Source organism: Dermacentor albipictus, chromosome 3, assembly GCF_038994185.2.
Source record: "Dermacentor albipictus isolate Rhodes 1998 colony chromosome 3, USDA_Dalb.pri_finalv2, whole genome shotgun sequence".
Taxonomy (NCBI): Eukaryota; Metazoa; Arthropoda; class Arachnida; order Ixodida; family Ixodidae; genus Dermacentor; species Dermacentor albipictus.
The window spans coordinates 28,831,851-28,841,687 of record NC_091823.1 but is presented as its reverse complement, the minus strand read 5'-3'; the positions used below and the strand labels follow the sequence as shown (position 1 = coordinate 28,841,687).

General features: G+C 46.6%; 1 protein-coding gene across 11 annotated transcripts in view; it reads right to left on the bottom strand.

Annotated features, from left to right (window-relative positions):
* LOC135921671 (cell adhesion molecule Dscam1-like) overlaps positions 1-7,405 on the bottom strand; it is a 439,711-nt gene extending 432,306 nt beyond the window's left edge. For 9 of the 11 annotated variants that reach the window (XM_070535316.1, XM_070535327.1, XM_065455967.1 and 6 more), the window contains exon 1: positions 7,273-7,405. The gene's annotated coding sequence lies outside the window, so the exon portion shown is untranslated. Of the gene's footprint in view, positions 1-4,172; positions 4,218-7,272 lie in introns of those variants that run through there. The other 2 variants (XM_070535326.1, XM_070535318.1) reach the window with 2 other exon arrangements.
* Between the last annotated feature and the right edge of the window lie 2,432 nt (positions 7,406-9,837).

Sequence of the window (9,837 nt, the reverse complement as noted above, 5' to 3'; positions counted from 1 at the left end):
CGATCTGTCCGCCTCGATACTCGTCGCCTCTAATTCAGTGCACTTAAGTGGAAGCTCAGATTCTCCAAGTCAAAATGAGAGGACACGTGGAAAGGACAAGAAAGGCTACCGCTACTTCGCCGTCTTAATTTTCTTTTTCCTTCTGTATAGCTGCCCGTTTCTACCATAAAGCAGGCTTCCTGTGTCATGCGCACCCTTTCAGCTTTCGATTCTCCTAATGAGGCAAGTTGTAAAGGGGCGATTTCTCCGGAGCATCGAAGCGCCGGCCTACTTTCTGTCGCGGACACATAGGCGCTCTCCTCGAGGTTCACACAGTCTGCAGTGTTGCACAGAATCCGTTGGAAGAAGGGACGGCGTCGATTATGAGGGTGCAACAGACGAACGTTGCAAATAAGGGAGATAAAAAAAACCTGAAAAAAAAAAGGTTCGAAACATTGGGACTGGAAAGACTGCTGGAAGCGCCAATTGGGGTGGATGCCTGTATAGGCGTTCGGGCTTGAAGTGTGGTGTAGATATCGAAGACCCAAGAACGCGTAAAAAAACGAAAAAGAAGGAGCGAGCAAGTGTATAGTTGGAAATAAAGGAGGCGAGAAGCCGCGACGCGCTAAAGAAACGGGCTCCATTTTGGAAAGAGAGACGGCATCTCGCAACTCTTCTCGGCGGAGCTGTCAAACAAAGCTCCAACACTGGCCTCGTCGTTCGCGTGCCCCGTACACTCGTACAGTGCGGACGCCTCGGAGAACGACCGACGACCTCGGGTCGTAAAGAAAAACGAGGCCCTGCACAGCTTCACACTGCCGCCTCGCGTACGCGCTCATTTCTTTGTTCTTTTTTTGCTCGGCTCTCCGCGGGAGCGTCTGTCTCGTCGCACAATGCCTCCATTTTTATTTTCACTGCCACCCACACAGCGCCTCGACGGTTTAATGAGGGGTACATGATTTCTCCTCGCCGTTCAAAAATCTGTGTCACCCTCAAGAGCTACCTCCCCCCCTACCCCCTTGCCTCAACTTCCCACCCATTGCTTCAATCCCAACTCCGTCGGTTGCAGAACGAAAAGAAGAAAGATAGAGAGATAAACAAGGAAAGAGAATGGAAGAAAGTAAGATAAAACATGCCACCAAACTAGATGGCATAACTCTAGAGCTCTAGCAAGTGCCTGTGCGTGCGTCTGTAGCTAGGGGCAATGCGAAAACACGTAAGAAAAAAAACGAACTAGAGAGGGTGAGAGAGGCAAAGAGTTAAACGAGCCGAGGCTCTACCGCTTGGCGCATAAAGCTAACGATGGTCTTGTTGCGTTGGGTCTTGGAACACTTTGTCTCGGAGCTTTGCAGCGAGGCACACCAGGAAGAAAAAGAATATAAAGAGAAAGTAGTAGAAAAAAAATAAACGCCTCGTGGTGTTTCGTATGGCTGTCGTTATCTTGTCGTATTGCAGACAAGAAACTTGGACGCTTCTGCATGGGCGTGTCACCGGTTCGTGCTTCTGGCGACGTATATAGCCGCTCACTTTTATGCGCCGTGCCGTACTGCAAGGATACTTTGCGACACAGGCAGTTGGTCTGAGCGAGCGCTTTGTGGAATGCATAGTTTGTTTCGCCTTGAAGAAGCGATAAGCTTCTCTAAGAACCGCGATACTGAAGAAGAAAAAATAACTTAGTGCCCTTACACTCTCTGAAGGATGATGACCCACGAAGCTGTGTACGTGGGCCCGTTAATAGCGAACGGCACCTTCGCTGCGAGTCAGCCCGGCATTGTACTATCTTTGGGATCGGCTCACTTATGGGGAGTGCTTTATGCATGCGTCGTGCTCCGTCGCTGGTCGGCCCGGCATTGCCCTCACTCAGGGATATTTTTATGCACGCGCACATGATAGTGAGGAAAGTAGCCCTTAACAGCTTCGCTGTAAAAGAATTTACCACAGTGCTTCCTAGCTTAGCACTTAATCCAAACACTAAAGAAAAGAAAGCACCGAATGCTTCTAAAATATGTTTCTTGTAAAAGTCTTTAATGAGCATACATCTTACTCGTATCCGAAAGTACTACACTACTACTACTAGACAACACATTCCAACTAACTTCACCCAACTTGAAGTGGATGTCTTGTGCTTTGGTAAATATCGCGAATTGTGGCAGTGTGACGTGAAGCGGTCTGCGCTGGACGCATGAAAGAATACGAAGAAGTGGGCTAGGGGAGAAGGGAGGATGAAGAAGTTAGAATAAAATGGCGAACGATACCCATTTCACTCAGATTATGTCATTTCTGCTGCTATTCTGGAGCAGCCGACAGTTTTCGAAGACCAGACATGCGGTTGACGTGTTTCGTCAACCAGGCGTTATCGGAGTCTGTTGTGTTCACCCGATACTAAATGCAAGGTGAAATAGCGGCAGACCTTTCTCTCAAAGTTAGTTCTACCGCGCTGATCGACGTGGTGCTGCAGCAAGCTAGTACGGCTTCATCCATGATATGTGGACAATTTCGGCTCGCGGTAGCCGTCGGTTCGAACTAGGTTCTACACTTTGAGGCACGACCTAGTAGTTCACGTCGGTGCGACGGTGAAGGACTTTGTATAGGACAACATATTGTCGTAATAGTTTCTCTGGCAGCCCACGGTGGCGTACGGGTGTCCACGCCCAATCGCCGGGATCGTAATGTATGTTCTTTCGGCCACTGTTGTGCCGGTGGGCGTCCGAGCTCTGCTGGCGGTGGATGCGGTTTCGTAGAGCTGGCGAGCTTCCTCGGCTTTCTGGCCGAAGTTATCAGCATCGCCAGCTCGTGTTGTTCTGTCGTCTACAGGGAGCATAGCCTATACTAGTGTCGTAACGCGGCGTCCGAAGACGAGTTCAAAGGAAGAACGTGTTTTGTTTCATGCACAGCTGTATTGTACTCAAACGTCACGCATGGCAAAATTTCATCACGCGTTCTGTGTTTCATGTTAACGTATATTGAGAACATATCCGCTAGCGTTCTGTTCAGGCGTTCAGTCAACCCATTAGTTTGGGGGTGACAGGACGTGGTCAGTCAATGATTGCTGTGCGTCAGCCTGACTACTTCCTGCACTAAATCACATTGGTCGGTGATCAGGACTTATGGGGCACCATGAAGTAGCACGATGTCGTGGACTTCGTAATACGCCTTTGCGACTTCACCAGCGCTTCCCCGGGGCACAGGTTTAGTCTTCGCATAGCATGTGAGATAGTCCGTGGCGACTACTATCCATTCGTTTTGCGAAGGATGATGTAGGAAATGGACTAAGTAGATCCTTTTGCACTTGCTGGAACGATGCTGCAGGCGAGTGCAGGTGCTTTAGAAGGCCGGCGGATTTCGCAGGTGGAACCTCATGGCGCTGACAGCCACTGTGCATTCTTCCGTAGCGCTGAACTGATGTGAAAAACTGTGGCCAGAAATACTTCTGGCATATGCGCGCTAACGTCCTGGTCAAGAGTAGTGTGAGGAGCATAGGTCGTCATGACACGCAGGTAAATCTTATTTGCGCATTGCAGCAGGAATGACGAGAAGGAACATTTTTTGGCTATTTTCGATGTTTTTTTTTTATTTGTTAAGGAAGTCGTTCCAGAGGCAGTAAGACGTAAGTCGTCGTGACATCGGTCGTGGGACAGCGTCGTTAGCTCCCTGGAGGAATTTGATCAATGGAACCAGATCAATGGAACCAGTTTTTTGACTGCAGGCATGACGGCAAAGCTTGTTCTCCACTTTTGGCAGGTCTAAGATTGTCGGACGCACAAGTGATAAGAAAGAGCGTGAAGTAATCGAAGCTTTATAAATCGCGAGATTAGGGCCAGATAAATGTGTTAGTGAGGCTTCCATACATTTGTACCGCATGGAGTTGGCGTTTCTAGGCTTGACTACATGATAGCGGCATTGCTCTTTGTGGTTGGTGCGCATGCGTTCTGTTGTTGGTAGGAAAGAAGCGTTGGAGCATTAAACCAGTTGTTAGTCTGCGCCTGTGTCGTGTGGTTCTTTCTCTGTCTTGTTCTTTTTTGCGCAGTTTTTCTTTGTTCTCATAATGGAAAGCTTTAGCTGTGCCTTGAATGACGTACGTGCCGATACTCGTTGCTGAAGATTGTTAGCAGGGCGAATGAACGGTTGCTAGGATGCCGGACAAGCCCTCGCGCAATACAGAGCTGTCGTTCGAGCAACAACGCAATGCTTACCTGAGCCGTCGATCGCATCGCAGGTTACGAGATTCAGCGGTCTACTTCATTGCGGTACCATCTGATTAATTCATTAGTAATCAACTGATTTTTTATTCTTGGTATATGAGGCAGTAGATACAAAAGTACAGCACCATGTATAAGTTTCTTGACCAGCCTGCAAGAAAATATCCAAGAAAGAAAAGTACAAAGATGCAAGAAAGTACAAAGAAAAGACGATTTAGCCTGTGTGAACATTTATAAAAGGCCAACAACACAACATATGTGAAAGACTAAAACAAGAATGAACAAAATTCACAAAACATGACACAGTCGTCTGCGCAGTTCTGTACGTTGACCGCACTCTCCAACCCAAGCGACATATAGGAGCGTTTCTTTTTAGATGAAAAAAAAAGACGTAAATGTGGTAAAACGCTATGCACAGCTTGTAGTTCACTCCTGTGTCAGTTTACACAGACGGGTTAAGGGTCAGCAACCCGAGATTCGTTTATTTTACCATCCCGTCCCTCCTACATCAATTAACGATTGATTTAGTCATTACGCTTTATACGTTTGCAAACACTGGATGGCGCACGATATTAGGCAGTCGCATTCGCGTTGAAAACAGGTCGAACATCTTCGGTTACTGCTTGACGGCGAATTGGTCTGCTGAGAGAGCCAGACTCCAGCTTCTCATTGGTCAGTGTATCCATTACCTCTTTGAGGCGATTCAGGTATAAGTGAGCTATTCTTTGTTTTTTTTGCGACACAATAACAAATTTAGCTTCCTTTTATTGTACTTTGCTGGTCGATCTTCATATTTGTCTCTATACGCACGTGCTTTTTACACGTATATATAGGCTGTTCTCGTTTTCTGGAAATAAATTAGTTGGAAGTGCGAACCATTGCATGTTACTTCTGCAGTGATTGCTTGCGTTTTTTTATCGCCACAATTAGGATTAAAGGAACTTGCACCAATTAGCCCAGTAAGTTGTTTTATTGAACTCTGAGTAGTGGAATAAGCGAACAACAAACCAATTTCGCCACATTGTTGACACTCCCTCACGTAAGCAAGCTGCATGGTGGCACTTTAATCCAGTTCTGCTATGGCCAAAGCGATCCCCTTTGTGTACTCGCCAGAGTATAGGCCACAACCTGCAATCGACTCCCGAGGACACTGTTCGAGCACCGTCGACAAGTATGGGGCCTGCACATGGTGGACACTCGTAGAAATCGGTCGCCACCATTATTCGGTCACCTAGGTTCGCAACTCTTATCCGCATAAAGTATACTGACTAATTGATTCACGGTGTTCTACGTGCATGAACAGAGGCACCATAACAAAAACTATTCCAATATATCTTTATTCCAATCTCCAGATGTCCAAATTACGTAATCGCCGACGCAAGCATTGGGCAGTAACTCGCAGCGTTGTTTGAACAGTCCAACGAAACACTTTCCTCATTTAAAGGATGTCACTTTTGTTTGCTTTCAAAGCGAATAGCATTGCCTTACTTGAAGGGTTTTTCTTACCTAATTGGCTGAAGAGAGGCGAGGAGTTTGTAGAAGGGGGAGTCTTTCCGTGAGGTCTGTCGAACACAGAAAGTAGTAGTGAAACTGAAGGTAGCGTCTGCGATAGGGAAGTGGGGGGGGGGGGGGGGGGCGCTTCTTCTTGTTTAGCTTTCACTGTCGTGCAGCAACTGGCGGCGGCGTGCGACGGCAGGTTAAAAATGCAGCTCAGAGGGATCCTACGCTAGGAGCATTTAGCAGAGCCGTGTCGTGTACGTGCTGAAAGCACTCGACAAGATTATGTTGCCACGCTAAAATATTTATAATATGCAAATAAAACCATTCTTCCCGGCATCGCCGGGTGGCCAGTGCCATATTGATCGGCGGGCAGCCATCTTCTATTCATTTCGGAAAGGGTCAATCTCTGGGTATTAAAAAAAATCAGTCTTATTCGGCTTATTAATGCAGCGTTAACGCGTACACTTCACTTTGGCGGGGTGAGTTTTGTGGCGTCACGTAACAGTCAGGTGAAGTCGGTGCGGCCCGATAACGTTTGGCCAATTGCGGAAGGCTGATTATAAAATACTTGTTGAATAAAAAATAATTAGTTATCTTTGTTTCGGTCTAATTATGCATAACCAGTGTGTACACGACACGTAGATGAGGAGCTTTAGCGGTTTTCTCTGGCGTAGCGTGACAGACAAGGGAAGCTGGAGCGGCCCGAAAATTTTTGAGCAATCGTGGAGGGCTGATTGCAGAAATGCAATTGAAAAATTGGCAATAGATATACGTTATAGCGCACCAGAGCAGCTGAAGCATAGCATAGGAGGCATTGCCCAAAGCAACGCTTGAGCTATGAGATACGCTAAGGGATAATCCTTAACGTCGATTCGGACTAATGAACGCAAGGTCTTTGCTGACTTCACACGAGTTTGTTGCATCTGGGATCTGGCTATCTTGTAACCACTACCATAAAAAAGGTTCATCCATGTGGTGACGCAACGCAATCATGTGGAAATACGTTACGAATAAGATACGAAATGAATTAATCAGGAACATGAAAAGTGAGAGAGACACGGGTTCGAGCGATGTAATCTATCGCATGCGCAACAACATTTGGGACAGATCTTTCGTGGAAAATGGTTCATGAATAAAGTTAGTTTTAAGTTCAGCGCTCGGTCCTGTCTAATTATTCCTTTGTGTAAGCGTCTGTTCGCAGGTTCCGCATGTTCCCTCAAACATTCAAATGTAGGTTACGCGAATATTCTTTCATTCTGCCCCTGCCCCCATTAAAATCGGCCAACCACTGCCGCGAGCCAAACCCATGGACTTGCGATATGCAATAGGACGCTCACTAAGTATTTGCCAACAGCGACTTTTCAATACCTTTCCTATGCGACCGCTGAACTTGTACTCCGACACCTTAGCGTCACCTCAAAGGCAATAGAGTAAAACAGTTATTGTTTACTGCAAAAGTCACTGGAATTTTTTATGGAATCACTGTGGCTACATTGGTCGAAGGAAGGCGCTACATTCCACTAGGCAAAAGTGCGCTTATGATGACGGAGGAACGCACTATAGCGGGCGAAAGCGAGCTACCGTAGCTACTTACCTGTTGCTGTGGGCTGTGGCTCTGTCCTGCAGAAAGTGGCCTACATCAAAGGGAAGTGGAATTGCATTGAAATATTTGCGGCACAGTGCACGATGCTGAAGAACACAGGCTCAGAAGTTCGACTGAAGAAAGAGGTACAGCCGCCCTGATTTTTAATAATATAGCGCGAGCGTCGACTGAACAGCTGGTGAGCGCCTTATAACGGCGATAAGGGTGCAACAAGAGCGTGCAACAAGGCGAGTGCAACAAGGCAACAAGGCTCGTGCGCGAACTCTCGCCTTGTTGCACGCTTATCGCCGTTATAAGCAGTTATAAGCAGTTCAGTCGACGCTCGCGCTATATTATTAAAAATCAGGGCGGCTGTACACTAAAAAGGCCGCGCCACCTTGATAAAGTGTAACAGCGACAGAATAGCACACATATCAAGATAGCGTAGCACGTCCCTTGTCTGCCGTAGTTCTGGACATACTGTCGTTACCAAAAAGAGGCCACTGTTTGGAAAAAACTGTGTCTGGAGTTACTACGCCGATGGCGCAAAGGCAACCTTGTTTTAAAAATTGTGGCTTATTTTTTTTTGCCGTCAAACTAAAGGAGGCGAAAACAGATTGTTGCAGTCCGCTTTGCGGGAATTCGGGTAAGTTATAGTTTTGAGGCGTGATAAGCAGTTACCTCAGGGCTTAGCGCTATCAGCTCGCGCTGCTTAAGGTGGCGTAACCATCCATCATTCACCATCGTTTTAGCCGTATGCGCCTTGCTGCATAGGGATAAACATTCAGTTAATGGAGACGCAAGCATGATTACTACGACACTTTTACGTACTTTCCCATAATGCGTGTTTCTGCAACGACTGTCTCGGGTTATTAGAAAGTGGAGATACAAAAAAGAAATTTTAGCGACAAACATGACAAAGAGTGACAAAGTGACAAATCAGTGGTGAACATCACAATTTGTGCTACAATCGCAAATAGCTTTATTAACAAATTTCAGCAATAATCTGAATAATGGCAAGCTACAAGCGTACGTTTTGTCATTACAGAAGTCGGCCAGTGCTCAACGAACGACCTTTTGTTGATACTTCGTGCATAGCACTAGCTTTGAGAAATGCAGAGGGAAGAATGTTCAGTAACATAACCCTACCCCCCCCCCCCCCCCTCCGTCTTATTGCCGTTCCATTTAAAATTATCCGAACTGCATTTCACAGCAAAGCTGGTAATAGGAGTTTCAAGGTGGTTCTCGTGCGGCGCTTCCGTGGAACTTTGAAGCCTGTCAGTGGATTAATCTTCTTGGCGCTGCGTGCCGTCGGACTCATCAATTCGACCCCAGAAAGGAGTTTGCAGCTTCGTCGAGCTTTGAACGTTGTCAGTGGACGTTTGAAGTCGCAGCACAAGGGCAACCTTTTCAGAAGGAAACAGGAAAAGGAGGGGGGGGGGGGAGCTCCCATCGCTTCTATGATAGGCACGTATAGTGGGGCACAATGGTATCAAGACTGTGAAGTCAGTCATGTTGTTGTTCCCACTTTCTGGCGCACTTCTAAGCTGAGTTAGGCGCTAGATGGTTCGTCTAGAAGTCTGTCATTTCATGTATCTCAATATACGACTGTTGCGTGGAACATTGCAACTAAAGGCACCGCCCTTGCTCCTCAAGTGAAATACTCGCACAGCAGCCAGTGCTTACGCCATATGAGCGGTACCATTGTCCGAAATAGGTGAGCCGCCTCCGGTTTTCTATTTTGTTATCGTTAGCAGAAGCCGCGTTTTCACTACGAAAGACGAATTCATTGATGCAGAAGCCTAAACTTTCCATAACATTTCTCTCGAATTTTCCTTTCGGATTATTTGATGTGTTCACAATTACAAGGCTAAAGAACTAGGTACTGATATAATTTACATATGAGCAAGGTGTAAGCAAATTCAAGTGGTGTACACATCGAAAAAAGAAGCGCTTCTTTCACGTGGTTTTCTTGTTAAACGCTGCCTTGATAAATTTATACATTTAGCAATATATAGTTAGCGATCTCCACAACAGTCTATCTGACTACACCTGTCTGAAATAACGGCAGCATGCAAGTTCCAAGTAAGAAATGGTAATTTATATGGATACGTCCTTCCGAGAATGCGGCATAGTTCATCATCAACGGATAGCCAGTTATCGATTAGTTCCTATCCACTTGTGGCGAATTAGCAAACGGGCCCCCTTCGAATCTGTCGATATCGCTACGATCGAAGACGTACCTGATAAAAGGGAATGGAACAAAATATATTCCGCACATACGGCGGCGTAAATTAAACATGAAATTCTGGGAATTTACGTCTCAAAACCGCGATATGATAATGAGAACGCCGAAATGGGGGACTCCGGATTAATTTCGGCCACCTGGGTACTTTGGCGTGCACCCAATGCACGATACACGGGCGTCGTTGTTTTTTTCATTTCGCCCCCATCGAAATGGTGGCGTCGCAACTCAGATTTGATCTCGCGACCTCGTACTTAGCAGCGCGACGCCAAAGCCACTGAGCAACCACGGCGGTTCCAACTGGGGTCTAGAAAGACGTGTGGCTTTCGGCA